Raw genomic sequence first — 19,917 nt, forward strand, 5'->3', positions numbered from 1 at the left:
AGAACTCCCACTTCAGTTTTGCCTATGTTTTTCATGGCTAATTTCATTTTGTTAGAGAATCAATCTTAAATCAGCAAGCCATGAGTTCCACTTAACGCGATTTAAAAAAAAAAAAAAATCATATTGCTCGCTGTAGCCAAGACAGTTCTTTGTGCCTTCCTTAACTTGCCGTCCAAGTAAAAAATTTTCGTGAAAGTTGAAATGACTTTTCTGTAAAAAGAAATTGCATATAAGGTACTTGCTATGTGTCAGGCACTGTTCTATGTACTAAACAAATTTATTTCGTTTTAATCACTGTCATCGGAGATAAATGCCATTTTTCTCATTTTACACATGAGGAAGTAGAGGCACAGAGAGGGTAAATAAGTACCCTGTCCAGGTTTCTAACATGGGGGGTAGGCAGCGGATCGTGGTGGCTGGGAACACAGGCTGCGAAGCCGGGTGGTGGAGAAGATCACACACGGGTCAATATATGTAAAGCCCAGCAGCGCTGGGCAGTTTCCAGAGAAGTGTCAGCCGTCCTCATCACCATGGCTGTTGTCATAATTGTCATCTCGCAGGGACTGGCTAAGGAAGCTTTTCCTGATCACCCTTGGCTGGTGAAAACTCGTGCGTTCACGCTCAGTGGCAGTACGCTGTCCACCCTTCAGGGCAGCCTGTCCTTTTATCAGGCCAGCGTTTCCCGTGTTGGAGAGTCTTGCAGCCGCCATGTTCCTTTGTAACTTTTACGATTTAATTCAAGGCTGTCCCTCCGGAAAATGCAGAACAAGCCTTATCTCTCTCCTTTCGGTGATAACTCTTCCTTCACAGATCAGAAACACTGATCCTCTGTAATTACCTTCTCTTGCTTCTGGATTTGAGAAATCTGGAGTTTTTTCAGCGTGTTCCCCCTTGAAATCGGGCAGTCATCCTTTACAGCCAAGATTTTCACAAGATTGTTATCCCTTCAAGACTGCTTGCCTTCCCCAGTGGGAAAGCAGAAGATGGCCTGATAACATGAGCCTTCACCAGTAACAATAATTAATAATAATTAGCACTCATTTTTATTGAGCACTAAATTGAGCACCTAGACACCATTTCCAGCGCTTTGTATGAATGAGTTCATGTAATTCTCATGACAGTCCTGCGGGGTAGGTGATGTGATTATTTCCATTTAACAGGAGAAAACCAAGTACATTTTCTCAAGTCTCTATTACTTTTTTTTTTTCCTTTTGATTTTAGGTCTTCTTTTTTGTCTTTTTCTTATGGACAGACTTTTTCCTTATTTGAGATAAAGTCTGTTTTCCAGCTTGCTCTTGCTGCCACTTATATGTTGAATCAAATGATAGGTTTATTTAGGATGGTTTTAGAAATTGTTATCAGAGGAAGCTCTAAGGAAAATTTTCTTTAGTAATAGGTAAAATTCGTGTAGAAGGAAATTATGGTTTACATTATTTTCAAACTGATTTGCTATTTGAAATAAGAAATTTCAAAACACTAATAAATTTTAGACTCCTTTTAAAAAAAAAACACATATCTATGCCTTGTTATATTTGAGTTGTACAGTATCCTTGGTTGTCCTTAGATCGTCTGTTCCTAAGGAAACAAAAGCAAGACCATTTTGACCCTCCCACCTCTCACCACCCCCTGCAAAAAAAGCCCTGTAAGTTTAAAATGTATCATATTTTTTCTTGTCCCTTTTTTAATTGAAGTGTAATTAACATACAGTGTTAGAGTAGTTTCAGGTGTACAATATGATTCAACAATTCTATACATTACTCAGTGCTCATGAAGATAAGTGTACTCTTTAATCCCCATCACCCAGTTCACCCATTCCCCCCCACCCCGTATTTAAGAGCCTGTTTTTTTATTTGTTTCTTTGTGTGGTTTGTTTCTGAAATTCCACATATGAGTGAAATCATGTGGTATTTTTCTCTGACTTGTTTCACTTGGTGTTATACCCTCTAGATTCATCCATGTCCTTGCAGATGCAAGATCTCATTCTTTTTTATGGCTGAGTACTATTCCACTGTACATACCACGTCTTTCTTATCCATTCTTCTGTTGATGAACACGTGGGTTGTTTCCATATCTTGGTTTTTGTAAACAATGCTGCAATAAACGTAGGGGTACATATATCCTTTCGAATTAGTGTTTTTGTTTTCTTTGGGTAAAGAGCCAGTGGTGGAATTACTGGATTATAATTCTAATTTTAAGTTTTTGAGGAACCTCCATACTGTTTCCCACAGTGGCTGCACCAATTTGCATTCCCACCAACAGTGCATGAGGGTTCCTCTTTCTCCACGTACTCGCCAACACTATTTCTTGTCTTTTTGATTCTAGCCATTCTGACAGGTGTAAAGCAATAACCTCATCATGGTTCTGATTTCCAGTTCCCTGATGATGAGTGATGTTGAACATCTTTCCATTTGTCTGTTGGCCATTTGAATGTCTGCTTTGGAGCAATGTCTGTTCAGGGCCTCTGCCCATTTTTAAATCAGATTATATGTTATTTTGGGTGTTGAGTTGTTTATATGGTGTTGTTTTATATATTTTGGATATTAACCCCTTATCAGATATGTCCTTTGCAGACAAAAAAGACACCATAGTCCGTAATCTCTTTGACATGGCAGAAACATTTTTCTCTGTCTCCTCAGGCAAGGGATATAAAAGCAAAAATAAACTATCAGGACTATACCAAAATAAAAAGCTTTTGCATCCCAAAGGAAACCGTCAACAAAATGACTACCGGATGGGGGGAAAACGTGTCTTTTTTTAGAGGCAAAGTAAGAGCAGGATTTAAAGAAGGATCCAAAACCTTTTATTGCCTAATAACAACCTTGCCTTCTTTTTCTACAAGAACTCTCCCCAGAGGGCAGAGATTTAAATTCAGAACAATTGAGCAATCTCTGAGAAACTTTCTTATTTTTTTTTTAACTTTACCTCATAGAAAATCACTTCACTGTTGAATGAAAGGACTCAAAAAAGGAAAACTTCCCTCTGAGTACATTTTCAAATTTGTGCTTAGACTTCAGGTTTCTTGGGGTCATGTTCCTACATTAGACATTTTGAAACAAACCATCAAAAGGCACAATTTGTTCCAGAGGGTTAGTTATCATTTTAGAAGTTCAACAGATATTGAAAAAATCACTTCCAGAGGGACTTGTAGTTCTGTAGCGTGTGGAGATAACTTTATAACAGAGAGAGTTTAAGCAGATAACATCAAGTACTCAGGTTTTATGCATGTACAACACACACGTGCACGTGTTCCTGCACGCACACACATGCACGCCTGACCTACTCTATGGGCCTTGGTCTGTGTGCTTGGAGCCATATTTAGCTTCTGTCCATTTTAGATTTCCTCTCGTTCTCCCCTTCCTAATTCCAAATGCTGCCCTAAAAGAGAAATGGGTATAGTTCTAGGATCTCGTTGTGCCTGCAATCTGTTTCTCTTTTCTGAACTTCTGGAATAAGTACTTGGGGAGATGTGAAGATCACTCCCTGACGAACTCTAGGGCAGTAGGACTGAAACCGGAAAACAGAGAACCTATTGCTTTTATTGTCCTGTGAAAGCTCGGTTCTGTATCGACGCCAGGGGTAGCTCTGGTTTCCTTCCAATCGCCTACAATGGTCTTCCAAGCCAAACTAACATCTAGGGCTTGGCTAGCGAGGCATGTTGTGAAAGAAGACAATTGAGAAAGATCTTTTGTGCCCTCAAAAAGTAGAGTGGTTGGTTGAGGTCACCATTCCTGTGATTCAGGCAGTCCCTCCCCCTTGCTTGAAGGAGAAAGAACAATTTTACTGTTGAGATAGCTGGAGGATCACCGGAGCTCTTGAGTGCTTAGTAGCTATTGAGTGTTGGGATCTTCTGAAAGGAAACTCCAAGATACTCAGGAAGGAAGGGCAGTGGGCAGGGGATGGGTGGACTGCGTATTTCTTTTGGCATGGGAGCCCTCTCTTGGACTCTCGTGAGCTCCTTGTTGACTCAGGAGTGACATTGACGTTGGTTTTCTTCGTGGACCTGTGTTTACTGTTCCACTTCTTTGGGGATTTAGAGTTAAATCAGGATGTGTTTGTGAATTTCTTCGAGCATCTCTCTTCTAATGTTCTCTTCTTTTGAGTCTTCTGAAAAGATAGTAAGTGGTAATAATAATGATGATGATCCTTGTCAGGTTACTTTGGGTCAAGAATTACAATTCACGGAGCTCTTTACCTTACCAATTTAGGTTTCTAACTCTGAATTAAAATTCTGTACCTATCTGTAGAGTCTTTCTCAGGGCCCCATCTTGCCACACTACTTCCTACCAGATATTTCTAAAATAAAAACCTGAAATGCAACATGAATAGCTATCCTTCAACTCCACGATTAAATCAAATTATGCAGCATGAGTGAAAGACCTCCCCACCCCCACATGTGCCCTGGATCCCAGGGCTCTAGCTCCGCTGCCTGAGTTTCCCCAGGGCTTCATGCTCCCATATGCTGTCCATGTTCTGGTAAGCTGTGTCCTCTGCTGAGAATGACTCTCCCTCCCTCCTCCTCCAGTCTCTACCAACCTTCTATCGTTAGCTCCTTCAAAACATTCCAAGAGGTACGTGTTCTGGAAAGCCTTTCCTGATGGCCTCTGCCTCTCCAGCCCTGGTCAGTTAGATGGCTTCCTTCTGTCAAGTCCGTTAACAGGCCGCCTTGCATTTGCGTGGTTTCTTGTCTCTTTGCCGTGTGCGTAAGCAAAGCCTGGGCCTTTTACTTCTGTCCCTAATACCTGTGCAGAGCACATTATAATTGCTGGAGTTACCTTGAATGGATGATTAATGGGTGGATAAATGAACAATTGGCACAGGCTATTTTTAAGAGAGAGGAATCCAGTCACATGGCCAAGGTCTTTATAGTTTGCTAAGAGACTAGACATTCACTTTTTGAGCAATTTTGACTTAAGCATCTGTTAGTGCTTTCTACTGGCTAGCCTCTTAGGGGTACATCAGTGGACAGAACAAGGCCTCATGCGTTTGTCGAGCCCTCGTTCTGCTTACATTCTAACAGGCTACAGGAAGGGTGATCATAAACATAGTAAATAATTATATAACATGTAGAGTGAGGAGCAGTAAGGAGGTCATGGTGGCTGGAGCAGAGTTATTGAAGGGAAAGATAGTCGGAGGGGCTGAGAGAGGTGGGCAGGAGGAGGAGAGATTGTTGCACGTGTAGATGGCGTAGGGTCTCGTGTGCCCTGGGAGGACGTTGGCTTTGATTGTGAGAGATGGAGAGCCATTGTAGGACTTTGAGGATAGAAGTGGCACAATCATCATAAGTTTTAAAAGGAACACTCTTGGGGCACCTGGGTGGCTCAGTGGGTGAGCATCTGCCTTTGGCCCAGGTCATGATCCCAGGGTCCTGGGATTGGGTCCCGCGTCGGGCCCTAAAATGGCATCATACTTTGTAGTCTGCTCCATAAGCGGCTGTTTTTCATGTAACCGTGGTGGCTTGGTTGCAGGTGGTAGCAGTGGAGATGGGGAGAAGTGGTTAAATTCTATATTTTGAAGGTAGAGGCAACAGATTTAAGATGGCCATGAGAGAGAGAAAAGGATAATTCCTTTTGGGGCCCGAGCAATGGGCACATCGGAGCCACCATCACCTGAGATGTGGAAATCTAAGGGTGAGGTGGGATTCCTTTTTTTTGGCCGGGGTTGTGGAGGTGGGGGGCATCAGTAGCTCTCTTTTGGACATGAAATAATTGATCCTTATTAGACATTCAAGTGGAGATGTCAGGTGAGCAGTTAGATATGGGAGTCTGGAGTTCGGGAAAGGGGGCTGGGCTGGAAATACGCTCTTGGGAGTCATCTACCAATGACTGTGGACGGTATGTAAAGTCAAGAGAACACTCGAGATCACTGAGGGTCACGTGAATGTGTGCCAAGAACAGGAGAGAATAAGAACCGAACCTTGGGCACTGTGTCGCATTAAGAGGTCAGGAAGAGGACACCGAGAAGGAGCAACCGGGGAGGTAGGAAAACCAAGAGAGTGTGGTGTCCCAGACACTGTGTGAAAGGAGATGGAGTGAGGAGGTGTGTCCGTTGTGACTGATCTGACAAGATGAGGATTGATCACTGAGCGCCGATGTAGTAACACGTACGTGACAGGCCACGTTGGTGAGAGTCCTTGCTTTGGAGTTGTGGGCTGGAAACCCAATCAGAGTAGCAGGAGTGGAATTGGAGTCAGCCACATGGCTGAAGAGAGTGGGTTCCTTCAGATCCTTGAGGATAAAGACAAACCAAGGTAGGGGTCATCCTGCCTCCCTTTCTTACTGGTAAATTGTTCTTAAGCATTTCCCAAGAAATGTCTTTTTCCATGTAAATGATTATGGTCTGGGGAAAAAACAAGGCCAAAAAAATTTTCTTTCTTTCTTTTTTTTTTTCTTTTGCATTATTGTGAAGGGGAAAAGTCTGTAAGTAAATATTTTTACTCCCAACATGAGTAAACTGTAAAATCTAAAGGCTTACTGATTCACTTCCTTCATGAATTCTTCTGATTCATTTTACTCCCTTGTCATCTATTTTTGATGGCTTTTTTCCACTTATAAATTGAAATTTAGTTCCACACCCGTGACACAATTACTTCTGTACGTTTGGCCCAGTTTCTTAACCCAGAGACATTTTCCTCTTCAGAGAGTGCTGTGAATTTTTTTTTTAAGTAGTTCATTGTCCTCTTAGATTTTATTTAGGAACCAATCATTTTTTCGTATTCCTTTTTGAAAGTATTGCCGGATGGTGGGAGGGGAGAACCCCAGTAATGATAAGGAAGAAAGAATGCCTTCTTCACATTGAATTGCTCAGATTTCATTCTAATTATAAAAGATTGTCAAGTTCGTTCCTGTGGGTTGGGCAACCTGTCCCAATCCTTTATAGAAGAGGACTCAGGGACGTTCAAGCCCGATTTGTACCCAGGAGAGAATGTTGCCTGCTGTAGGATCCGCTCTCTCCTGACACTGCATTTTTGTCTTTCAAGACTCGGATCAAGTCCTGCTCATTCCATGGAGACTCCTCTGCTTCTCCTGGCTCTAGGTAGTGTGGGTTTCCTCTGAATCACTGTCCTGCCTACCGCCTATAGCCCTTACTTTGTTGTTGGTGGCGTGTGTGGGGGGGAGGGGAGGGGGGGGAGGGTTGTAACCCTAATGGTTAAAAAGCACAGCCTCCGCAGACTGGTAGAACTGCATTCCAGACGTAGCCTTTCCACTTCCAGCTTTGTGATTTTAGGCCAATTACTTAATCTTTGCGTGTCCTGGTCTTTTCGCCTGTTAAATGGGAATAGCTCCTACCTCAAAAGTAGTAAGGATTAGAGGGCACAAGGCATGTAAAATTATTTGCCAGGGCACTGGTAACTTGAATCCATGGAAATGTGAAGAAGCTAGATCATCTGTGAAATAATCACCTATCTTTATGGCACATTTCCTGGAAGAAAGGAGCACTGGCTTATGTAGCCTTCCTAATACTAGTTCTTAGCTACGGAAAATTCAGCGTTCATTACTGATGATAGTTGGTGTAGGGAAACGGGGGTTGGGTGCTCATGGAAATTGATGCGCATCTCATAATGTATTTAATTGCTGCCCATCAGTGAGTGCTTTAGGCTTTAGGAAACCTTCTAGACTCAAAACCTTACAGTACACAGTCTAAGGAAGTGATGTTACAAATCTTACGGTATGTGAAGTCAATAAGCTTTCCTTCTAGTTTTCCTAACACTCATGAAAATTGCTGAGTTTCTTCATCTTCTTGACGTTTCACAGCCCAGAATACAGAAATCTGCTCTAACTTTCACACAGTCTATCAAAATCTGTATAATTAGCAGACGAGCTTAGATGACTTGTACTTTTACGTAAACTTTCATAAGCCATGTATTTTAATCATGTGAAAAAAGATGAAAGGAAATAGCCAAATAGACTAAAATACACACACACACACACACACACACACACACACACACACACACACACTTTCTAGTGATAAAGCAAGATAGGTTCATTTTAGAAACTTCAGAAAACTCCAATGAGCAAAAAAAGTACACTGAGGTGCCACGGTTTATACTGACATGTATATATCGCTTCTCGGCCTTTTGGCTAAGATCAAGTGTAGTATACTGACATGTATATTGTTCCGGGCTTTTTCTACGATTGAATATGCATATGTAATTTTCACCCTAAAATGGCATCGCACTTTGTAGTCAGCTCCATGAACTGCTGTTTTTTCGTGTAATAGACAGTGAATGTTTTAAATCTACTTCTGCATCATTTTACCCTCTGTGGCTGTACCATGCTATGATTATTTTTGGCTCTTTAGAATGTTTCCAGTTTTTTCTCAATTACAGTGTTCTGATGTACATCTGAACAACTTTTGAAATTTAAAGACCCCAGAGTTTTCTTGGATTTGCCAATATAAAATAGCTGACATGTTCATTTCTGTGAAATTTTGTCCGCTGAGTTTAAAACATTCTTTTCCAAGTCGGTTTCGAGTGATTTATTTAGTGGTCGTGTTTGGAGCTCCTGTGTGTGACTGGAAAAAAGAATAAGTTGTAGTTCTCTGAAAATAATGTGTATTTCAGATTTTTTTGTATGAATCTGCAACAGCCTTTTACTCATTCGATCCAAACTAGAGAGTTATGACAATGTCATCAGGAAAATGCTGCTCTGAGGTTTTTATCTCCTAAACTAGAATTATCTGGAATTGAGGGTTAGTAAGGCCAGAAGTAGGTGGGTCGTTACTCTCATTTCAGTGGAAGAAAGGCTGAAGTGAGAAGGACAAAGGGTGGGCAATAAAGAAGGAGGCCAGAGTTAAGTAGATATCTGCCGTACAGACTTAAGGTCACCACTGTTTCCATCTTTCATAACTCTAGAAACTTGAGAACCCAATTTTCTAAATTATTCAGGATAGCAGGTATTACCTCCAGCTACCCCTTGAAACGTCTCCAAAATCACGACATTAAAACTAGCAGATTTCTGTTTCGTGCACCTGGAGATGACAAAAATCCTTTATGATGTCATGTTTGTCAGTGTTAGGGTTATAAAACAGAGTCACCAAACTTAGATGTCTTAGGAAAGGAATCATAGAGATGACTTAAGGGTTCATTTTGCAATAAATGCTGGGTGAATACTTACAGTGTAGCTGGTACTGTGCTGGGGGCTGATGTTACAAAGAGAGAGGAGTCCTTAAGCTGCTCTTGTGGGGTCCACACAGGAACAAATAAAAACCCAACAGTGCTTTGTAGTGCTTTGTTACAACTTACAATAGACATATTTCCAAGATGGTACAGGAATCCAGAAGGGAATAACAGAGGGGCTTCTAAAGGAAGCAACTCTTCAGCAGGTTGATAAGTGAACCGGCGTAACAGGAGACAAGGGAAACATGAAAGTGTCATGCAACTGCAAAAGACCGTGCATATTCTAGGAATTTCCAGCAAACAAGAATTGCAGTCCTCATTTGAAACAATTAATTCTTGAGTTAAGTCTTTAAATTTCCTTTAGTAATTGAATGTTTTCTTATTTCTCTGTATCTGGTTTTTTAAAAAACCCTGGTTGTTTGTTTATTCCTTTTTACAAAATTATTAAATCATTTGATCCCAAAAAAGTAGATGAAGTAGACATGGCTTAATAACGTGTTCTTGTAACTACCGCCCATCTCTGTGACATACTTTTTTTCCAGCCTTGGATTTAATAGCTTAGAATTATGACTGCAGATTCACAAAGAGATAGCGAGATGGACTAGACAAGGAATATGTAAATTATTTGGTAAGTTTTTTGTGCTCTTAGTAATACTCCAAAATACGATTAAGATCACTGTGCACATCTGTTGGTCCCAGCATTGGAAAAGCCTTTGGGGTGTACATTCTGAGATTTGAAACAAAGTAGATTTATAGTGGAAATGAACCAGAGGTTTAGACTAAATAGATATGTTGTAAGAGAACCATTATGATCTTATTTAAATATTTTCCACATTAAAGCAGGCATGTAGTAGTGCTATGTCACTGCCATAATTTTTTTAATAAATGAATTTGCATCCATGATAAATTTTTTTTCAAATTCTCCATGGAGTTCCACATACTAGCCAATGGGAATACTTAAAATAATCTTTTGGAGTCCAGATTTGAATTAAACTTCCTCCAAATATAATGATTCCTTTATTAATTTTGAGTTTGTTTTATAAGCAAGGATTTTTTTTTAAGTTCAAGAAGCCTAATTAACAAAAGTCTAGAGAGTGATAAGTGTGGTGAATTTCTAATATGGTTGTAACATTGTTCACTGGGTAAACATTTCTTGCACATGTACTATGGGCCAGACCTTGAGCTTTCATTAACAGTTTTATCTCTAGGTTCTAATAGACACATTAATCTCATGGTTTCACGGAGTTTATATTATCGTGAGGGGAAATAGACCCCCCACCCCCCAGAATGAGAGAGACACATACAAATAATGAAATCGTTGCCAAGTACAATAAAGGTTGGGAAGGAAATACAACAGGGCCTGAGAATTTGAATGGAGAGAAGCACCTGCTTGGGATATGGGAAGGGGAAGGACAGTGTGAGATGAGGTTGCAGCAGCTCTTAACAAGGTCTTACATGCCAAGGTGAGGAGTTCGAATTTTATTCCAAATGCAATGAGAAAAGCATTGAAGGATTTTATAAAAGGGACTGGTCTGAATGGATTTTCTTGTATGATCACTCTTGCCTTGCGGAGATGGGAGGCAGGGAGACCAGGAGGAGGCTGTTGTATGAGTCTGGGCGAAAGGTGCAGTTATCAGGGCTGAAGGATAGCAGTGAGGGTGAAGAGGGGAGGTGGTTCTGAGAAATCAGCAGGACTTGGAGGCAGGCAGGGGAGGGGAGCAAGAGAGAAATCCGAGATGACTCCTGGTTTACTGACGAGTAAAAAGGGGCTGTTGAACGAGATAGGGAGGTCAGAAGGGGCAGGAGTAGAGTGTTTGAGTTCTGTTTAGGGCGAGTTATATCTCTAACATGCTTTTGAGAAACCCAAAGGGGGCTGTCAGTTGGATATGTACGTCTAAAGGTATGGAAAGGCCTGGCCCTAGCTAAAGTTACATTTGAGATGACCATACTGCCCATCAGTAGGTTGGCTTTAGTGTATTTTAAAGAAGCATTTGGAGAATAATTGATAATACTGAAACTCTATCTGTAGCACACATCCTCTGTTCATTGATGACTCCGGTTAGTGCACGTGCCAGTTGTGAAAATGAATGAAGTCTTCCTTGGTGACTCTTCTATTATTCCAAATGCCTTAGCCTGGCACACAAGAACTTCCCTGCAGAACCTTCCAGATTCATGCCGGTATCCCTATGTATGCACCATGATGCATAACTGGTAATTTCTGGGAGGCACCATCTTGTCCCATCTCCATGCCTTTGCAGATGCTGCCCCTGTGCCCTGGAACACATTCCAGCTGTTTCCTACCTTGCCGTCTGTGTCATCATTTACAGAACAACCCTGCCTTGTAGGTACCCCCTCCTCAGAGGAGCCTTCCCAGAGTCCGGGCTCCATGCCCCTTCCATGTGCTCGTCTGAGCAACGCGTATCCACCCTGTGTGAGCACAGATTACACTGTTTTGTGACTGCCAGTTGGACCTTGGTCTCTTTGGTAGTACTGCTCTCGAACCCAGGCAAGGGCAGCCTTCCCTAGGACGCCTAACCTAGGTCTTGTACTTGGAAGGGCTTCTCTCAGGCCCTTCTCCGGCTGCACTCCTTTTCCATGGGGCAGCAAGTGAGAGGAGCCCAGGGGGTGTGCCCAGCTGAAGTTCATGTGCTCCTTTCTCTGCCATGCTCCATGGAACCAGGACCCCACATTCCAGAATTCTCTGCACTCATGATGCCGAGCCTGCCGTGAGGGCTCTTTCCCAAGTCCCTGCTCCTATGGGGGAGCCATGCCCCAGTGACTACACCCTTGGGTCTGAAGGATGGCGAGCAACGTCCGCAGGGGTGTCTCCCCATGAGCACTCAGACCCTGAGAGATGTGGGATGGGACTGCTGTGGAGAAGAGAAGGTGGCAGGCCAGGGGTCAGGGGTGAGCCCTTTCTGGCCCAGAACGCCCAGGAGCCTGAGAATTCTAAATCCAAAGCCCCGCTTTTCCACGTCAGGTTCTTTGGAGAAATTGAAAACGGTGATGCTGGTTGGAGTGGAGGTACCCATGGGCGGGTGCCCGGTTTAGGCTGGTGAGTGAGGAGGACCCTCCCGGCATACCGGATGCGGGGCTGGACCCTCTGCGTGTCAGGTGGGCCTCTCCTTAGACTGCCAGTGTTTGACATTGAGCCTTGCCTCTCTCCCAGCCCCTGGCGCAGGTCCTGCACATGCACATCTGTGTGTTTCTGAAGGAATGATCCAGTCTTCCGTGGCTTCTCTGGCCTCGTGAGCAATCAGGGCAACCCGAACCTCCTGGAGCCCATTGGGCCCCACTGCGCCTTCTTACTGGTGGTACTGGCCTTCAAGACCCAACCCACTCAGCTGTCTGTGGGTGCAGCCATATCAAGAGTGGGGTTCTACACCCACTATGTGTGGTTAGGTGCCCGGTGAAGAACAAACAAAGCCCCTACTGGCTGCCAAGCCCAGGACCTGCTGGTGAAAAGGGTCCTTTTTCTTTGCAGGGCTGAGTCTGCCCAAAGAAGATGTTCTTCGCATTTTCGACAGAGAGGTGGGCTTTTGCTAAATCAGAAGGGGTGCTTTTTTTTGTCAGTCCAACAAAGGTGTCCTAAGCTTCCCGGGGTCACGGCAGGATAGGAAATGTGGCTGCCTGGGGCCCAAGCTCTTCATTACTGTTAAGTTCTTGCGATGCTGAAGCTGTAAGCATTCCAAGCGCCAGGACGCCAGGATGGGTTAAGTGATTGTCTCTATCCCTGTGTCTCCTTTCCCCTCCCCCCACCAAGCCCCAAACAGGAAGCTGTTGATCAAGTCACAGGTGCCCGTGCCCATTGCCAGTGCTCGCAGGCCTGCGTCGTTCACCACGCTGCTCCCACATAGATAGATGGTCCTTACGTAGGCTCAGCCATCCTTTTCCCGATCCCTCTGCCTGCCTTCCAATAAGGTGAATTGAAATTGTGTTTGGGGGTGGGAGGGGAGGGCAGTGGCGGGGGCAGGGTGCTTTCCCTGAGCCAAGACATAGCTCTGTCTGTGTGTTTTGATGAACCCCCTCCCCCAAGTAGAGCTCTCCAAAGGGAAACAGCAGGCCTGGGCAGGAGGGAGCCTGGGATTCCAGGGATACTTAGCCATATGAACACTGGGGAAAGGGCACATATTTTTCCTCTGGGATTGCTACTCATCACAACATTGCTCCATCCTTCCTGGATTTCTCTTAGTTGGACTTAACTTCGGGTTTAGCCTGTTCCTTCGTACTGAAAAAAGAGGGTGTGTTTCCTTTTGAGACATCAGCACAGCGGTGATCTTTGAGGCACCCTGCCAAGTGTGTGAGATTTGAAATATCCTAAAACTGAAGATTTGGAATTTCCCCCCCTACTTTCAAAATGATAAGAATTGAAATCGTTGAATAGTAAGATTAAGAGTCACTCCTGTGAACTGAATGCACCACCTGACGGGAAGTCTTTGCCAGAGAAGTCTTTGGACACATAAGCAAAAATCTTGAATTATGTCTTCCTTACAGGTGTGCTTTGCACACCGCAGTCCTGTAGACATACCTAGGTGAGGTTTGCCGATGAAGGGCACCGTGCTTGGAGAGAAGCCCCATCTCGGCTTGAAGTCTCTCCTGTTCAGAGCAGTGTGACACTGGGGCGGGGGTGGGGCAGGGGGAGATCTTCATATTCAGTCTTGTGACTAATGCTGTACTGAATTCTGATGGAACGAATGTTTGCCCCATCACAATGAAATGGGTATTACAGCCCGCTTCAGCCCCTCGTGCTGTTCTAGAAGCAGCAAGGAGGTGGAGAGCAAAGTGAGCATGTGGGCATCACAAAAAAACAGCTTAGAAGAAGACGCTCCGAAAGATGCCACTGTGGGCCTCTCTGGGTGGGGAGAGTGCTGGCCACTTTTACTTTCTTCGTGGTTTTGTGTGAAGTGGACCTCAAACAGCAAGAGAAGGGAGGAAGGAAAGAAGAAAGAAGGAAAGATACCTCCTGGAGGTATTTGGGATACAAAATCGACCACTATCCTTGTTTCTCATCTCATTTTATCACTCTAAAAAAACTCAACATTGATTTATCACCCAGTGCCCAAAGGGAGAGGAAGAAAACATTTATGAAGCATTGACTTAATGTGTAAGGAGCGCTAATAAAACATCCTGTCTGCCCTCCAGCTGCTTATCTAAGAAGCGTAGCGGACAGACTCCTAGACACATCCATCCAGCTCTCTGCTTCGAAGTCTGTCCACGCGCACTGTGCTGGGTTTTGTGATTTACACGTCAGTACGTGGAAGTGCACTGATGGTGTCACGAATAGAAAAGAAAATGAAGCTGCTGATGGCAGTGTGGTCAGTAAGTGTCCCATAGGGGCGGGCCCAGGGCAGCCAGGAGCTCAGAGGAGAAGCAGTGAACCCCGACGTGGGAGGGCTGGGGCTGGACTCGTGGAAGGAAGTGGTATCCGAGCTGCAGCTTGAGGACGAGGAGCACCTGGCCGGGGAGAGGGACAGGGAGCGTGTCAGGCAGGTGGCCGGCCACCGGAAGTCATCCCATGTGGCTGCAGCCGTGGTGGGGGTGGCAGCAGGGAGAGAGGTGTTAGAGACCCCGTCAGGAGAGGTCCTGTGCTGTGCTGAAGACTTTGAGTTCTGCCCTAAAGCAGCGGGAAAGCCACTGCAGCATGTTAGAGAGGGAGTGTGCGGCATAGTGTGCCCCAGGGAGGCCGACTCATGAGGCCGAGGCAGTGATATGTGCAAGAAACCATGTCTCAGTTAAGACGGTAGCAGGGAAAATGCCAAAAAAGAATTAGAGCCAAAGACAACCATTGAGGAGACTAGGGAGAACTTGATTGATGGACAGGGATGGGGGATGTTAAGAAGGAGTGGGGTTGGCCCCTGGATTTGGGGCTTGGACCGCCAGGTGGAATACAGTAGCGTTCTGTAAGTGGGGTGGAATATGAGCTGTGGAAGTTAGAACTTGTAGGATTACGGAACCCGTAAGACGCTGTAGGGACCCTGAAAGCCACTGAAAATAAAGACAGATCTAGAGCTCAAGAAGATCGGGGACCCAGCATCATTTGGAAGTCATCACAGATAGGTTGCATTTGAAGCCATTGGGACTGGAAGAAATTGTTCAGAAGGAGTGAGAAGAAAAAATAGAGAACGCCACACAGAACGTGAGTCATTAAGAGGGCGCCTGCCAAGGAGACAGAGATGCATTTGGACAGGTAGCGGAAACCTGGAAAAGGGAATCTGTGCTCACGCTCTCTCTCAGGTCTACTATCGTGGACAAAAGGGCAAAGAGCGAGCGACGGGGGACAGAAAGGCCCATGCGGCCCACGTGCTTGCCTCTTTAACAGACGTCCCAGGACATCACCATCCAGCGACCTCTCTTTTCCAGAACATCTGGGAATACAAGTTTCTCTTGTTTCTCGAACTGGGCACATTGCCTTCCCCAACAGAATCCAGGTTGTGTGAGTAGACAACATCAGGAAAGGGATTTAGGGAAAGCAGATGTCCGTGTTGGCCATGCCAGGGAGCCAACGGAGGAGGGGCCCTCATTAAGGAGGACAGGTCATTGTCACTTGCTCAGACATTTCAGAGTATACTGTATACAGAACCCTCCGAGGCCAGCGTTTCGGAGAAATCTATGAAGATCGTGAAAGAAACCACGGAGGTGAAACCACAGTGTGGTGTGGGTGGTGGGGGGAGCAGTGGATCGGTCTGCCTCTAGAAGTGAAAGCAGGGATCCTGCAGGTGTCTGGAGGATTTGACCTTGAGGGTAAGGGGAGTGAGACCAGGCTGCAGCCAGAGGGAGCAGCAGGGGCAGGACAGGGAGGGTCTCGAGAGAGAACGGACAGGCTCCTGTTCCCAAGGTAAAGAGCCAGATGAGAGAAAGAGGGTGAAGATCCAGGTAGAAGGCTGACTGGGGATGACGGAGAGGGGGTGCTCCAGGCGGGGGCGTGCGGGAAGGAACACAGAGCACACCTTAGCTGTGCAGGGGACGGAAGGCTGGGAACCAGGGCTCCGGAGTTCATGGGTGGGGAAGGCAGCCAGTGAAGGGACCATTCATCCGTCTGGTAAGCAGGAGGTGAGCTGCCAAGATGGCAGGGAGGGGATGGAGGAGAGACATGGAGCCTGAGAATAGGTGGTGTTCGCAGTGTGGTTACGAGCCCTGCGCACTCCCCTCCTGGTTCTGCCGTTCACTTGCTGTGTGAGCTGGGGCAGGTGTTGTCACCTCTCTGAGCCTCGGCTTTCTGGCTGTGAGAAATGGGGATGATCCCAGAACCTGCTTCCGGGAGGTGTTGGGAGAATTGTGTGAGTTAATTCCTGCAGTACTTACAACCGTGCCTGGCACAGAACATGCTCCAGACGGATTAGCTGTAAGCGTAGTTATCATGGGACCGGGGGCAGATGCAGTGTGGGGCCACGAAAGCACCAGAATGTAAGTGGTGGGCGGAGGGGGAAGAGGGCACAGCCAAGGAGACACTGTATTCTTCTAGAATGGAAGCAATCAGGAAGTCCTCAGAGACGGGAGACCCTTGACTGATACCCGGGTTCACGGAGAGGCCCTTTCAGGGTGAACAAACACTGTGGGTTCAGGTGGGGGTGCACGCTCTTGAGACTTGAGAGGGCCACGTGAGGTGTAGGGAGCCATGTGGGGGGGTGTGTGTGTCTGTGTGTGTGTGGAGAGGCGCTCTCTGCCCTGAGGGAGGGAGGGCAGGCAGGCAGAACAGCGGCCTGAGCTGGGCCCTGAGTGGCCTGGGTCACCTCCGTGGCCACAGGAAGTCTGGAAGCAGAGCTGGGACAGGATCTCCTCTGTCTCGCCGCGCCTGTCCTGGTGAGGTAGCTGATGGCGATGATGGAGACACTACATTTTGGAGTGTGTACTCTGGGCCAGGGTCCCTGAAAGGGCTCTACAGCTTGGTCACTCCTCACCCCGGCCCGGGGAGAAAGGCCCTCTTGTTTTCCCCATTGCTCAGATGGGGGAACTAAGGCACACAGCTGAAGTGACTCCGGGAGACGGCACAACTGTCGGAGCTGGACAGTGTGACTCAGAGCCTGTTCCCGTGACCACCACACTGTCACCATCTGGCCCAACAGCATGTGGCTCAGAGGAGAGGGCAACAGGTGGAGGATGGGCTGATGATCTCAGCGAAGCCTGTGGCAGACTACCGACAGTAGTTTTTTGGTCTTCTTCAGATTAGAACCCCTGCAAAGAAATCCAGGCGAATGGTGGACGTGTTAGGTGGATTACCAAGGGCCTTCTAGAACCCAGTTGCTAGCTGGTGATACGGCAGGATTCCCAGGGCTAGACAGCCATCAGGCAGTTGGACTCTGTCTCCCTGGAAACGCAGGGCCTTGTCTGTGTGTCTGTGCAGGCTGGTGACATTGCCTGTTCTGAGTTACATTCATCCGTGACTTTGGCTGGCACTGGCTGGACCTGACCTGACAAGGCCAAGGCCAACACCGCTTGACCCACTCGGTCTCCACGTTGTAGGAAGCTCTCCATGTGGATCATCTGTGGTTTAGCTGGAGCCGGGTTCCCTCCTCAGTTCCTTGTGCAGCCGGGATGGGGTGGCAAGGAAAGCACCGGGGCAGACTGCAGCTGCTCTTAGAAGTGTCATGACCTTTTGTAGGTAGTGAAGCTTGAAACCTCAGTTGTGTTGGACGTCCCCCCGTGCTCCCCCAGACCCAGGCAGTGGCCAGGTTCTGGCAGCGTTTTCCCCGTCAGCACCACGCGCGGCTCCTTCTGTTCAGTTTCCAGCTCCACCCGAATCTTCGAGATTCCCATTACCAGGACCCCTGCATCAGCGGCCAGATGCATGCCTTCAGTCTGGCCCTCCCTTCCCCTTCATGTTGTCTCCTCATAATAACACTTCTAAAAAATCTTCGTGGTCTCCTACTCGAAAGCCTTCAGAAGATGCTTGCTGGTTTGTGATAGCCGCGGTCGGCTCCCAAGGCCGTGCAGCCTGGGATTGATCGCTGTCTCTGCCTTGATTCCCCTCTGTTCAGTTAGTGTGGTCTTGCTCCGTCACCAGCAGTCCCCTTCCACACTCCTGCCTCGACCTCTCACCTGGACCTCTGTCCCCTCCCTCTCTTCCGAAGGACACCTTTTACCCTTGATTCTCCTGTTCAGTTGTTGGTCCATTGAAAGCCGCTCCCAGCCCAGTGTGTCTTCAGCACAGCCAGGCACATAGCAAACATTTGGGAAATTTAATATCCAGCGATTAATAGCTGATTTATGATCTCTTGGCCTTGGTTTTTCCCCCCCCTTTTTAATACTTCACTGCATTTTTTAGAACATTCCAGATGAGCCCTCTGACTGTGCTAATTGAATACTTGTTAGAAGCAAAGCCAAGTAAAAGGAATTAACTCTTAATCCTGTTAAAGACTTTCTCATTATCCGTGTGCTTGTGTTTTGGCTTCTCTTCCAAGCGCCTTGACAACAGGGACCATTGGATTCATTATGTGTCCCCCAAAGTGCCTCATATACAGGAATTCTGGAATCAGTGTCCGAGTAAATGAATACCCTTCTGGGTGAGGAGCATGTCGGACGTGGTCATCTCGTTACTCAGGTTCTCTCTGTCTCTATACATTTATATCTGTGCTTTGCTGGAAATTGCCCATATTACTTATTGCTGGTTAGGTTCATGGAGCCTGGAACTGTAGAGTACTTTTGGACAGAATTTCTCTTCTCCTGGGCGTCTTTCTGCCCTTAGCAGCATCCTTCATGTGCTCGGCCACAGTCCTGCCTGCACCCTTTTAGGTTCTTTCAGACTCCCCACAGACACACAGCACCCACCCCACCCCCGCCCCGCACCCCACCCACCCCCCAAGCACCTGGCGCAAAGGAAGTTCTTCCTGGGGAAGCCACCAGCTGTCCTGTGCACTTGGGGCACGCAGGAGATCTGTTGCTTTGGTTTTCTCAATAGAAAATGAAATGGATCCAGAAATGCTTTGCAGACTGCTGCAGGAGCAGAACCAAATAGGTTTTGGTTCTTCACTTCTGAAGCCAAACATTTTCTACCAGTTGTAACGGGCTTTACATTTGCATACGGTTTGCACAGTTGTTATTGTTGTAACAATTGAATCATTCCTGACACGTAGTCTTGGGAAAAGATGTGAATCGTTTAGGAGTAAAATGTGAAGAAAGCATGATCTGGTAAATTTTTTTAAAACATGAGAACATTTACAATGTGGTAAAAATCCAGTATCATGAAGTCAGCCTCATACCAAATGTCTAGCAAAAAGTGGGAAAGAAGAAATGTAAGCATTATACAGAGGCAAAAAGTCCAGCCGTGCGAGATCTTTAGTGATTATCCCAGATATCTCTAGGACAAGATGATAAAATAACAGTTTTGGTAAATCTTCATACGTTCTTTTCCCACGTGCCAAACGGAAGCCCAGGTGTCGTGACTCCTGACCCTCCAACATTACCGCCAAACGCACCCACCCATCCTGGGTCCTTGTGTCTTTAAACTGAAGATAGGAGCAGGAGGAGAGTGTGCAGTAATGGGGTTTTTGTGAAGTTCTGTGAATGACACCTGCCCAGGAACCACACATCCCTCAAGGTTGTTTTCGTGGGCTGCGTCCTTCTGTCTACTGGTTACAGGGAAGACTCGGTTTGAAAAGGCCTATGAATCCTTTTAGCATCACCTTTGTTGGAAACACAGCTGATGAGCGGTTCGTTTGATGCTGAGCCTTTTGTCATTGCCATTGACGGCTATTCTGTTTCTTCACTTGTGAGATCCATTCTGAGAGCAGGTGAGTGTGTTTCATGAGAGAATATAAGAGCCCCGCAATTTGTTCTCCTCGGCCTCCATTTTGGTCCCTAGT

At 46.1% G+C, this 19,917-nt stretch overlaps 1 protein-coding gene and 1 pseudogene across 5 annotated transcripts in view; both read left to right on the forward strand.

Moving 5' to 3' along the window:
- Positions 1 to 19,917, forward strand: part of PIP5K1B (phosphatidylinositol-4-phosphate 5-kinase type 1 beta) — a 294,224-nt gene that overhangs the window by 79,000 nt on the left and 195,307 nt on the right. Inside the window, exon 1 of one of the 5 annotated variants that reach the window (XM_057305570.1) lies at positions 5,859 to 6,247. The exons of 2 other annotated variants lie outside the window; for them this stretch is intronic. The gene's annotated coding sequence lies outside the window, so the exon portion shown is untranslated. Of the gene's footprint in view, positions 1 to 5,858; positions 6,248 to 6,664; positions 7,033 to 19,917 lie in introns of those variants that run through there. 2 more of the 5 variants (XM_057305571.1, XM_044391215.3) reach the window with 2 other exon arrangements.
- LOC113270262 (U2 spliceosomal RNA) lies at positions 8,062 to 8,165 on the forward strand (annotated as a pseudogene).

The sequence above is a fragment of the Ursus arctos genome, unplaced genomic scaffold, assembly GCF_023065955.2.
Source record: "Ursus arctos isolate Adak ecotype North America unplaced genomic scaffold, UrsArc2.0 scaffold_33, whole genome shotgun sequence".
NCBI lineage: Eukaryota > Metazoa > Chordata > Mammalia > Carnivora > Ursidae > Ursus > Ursus arctos.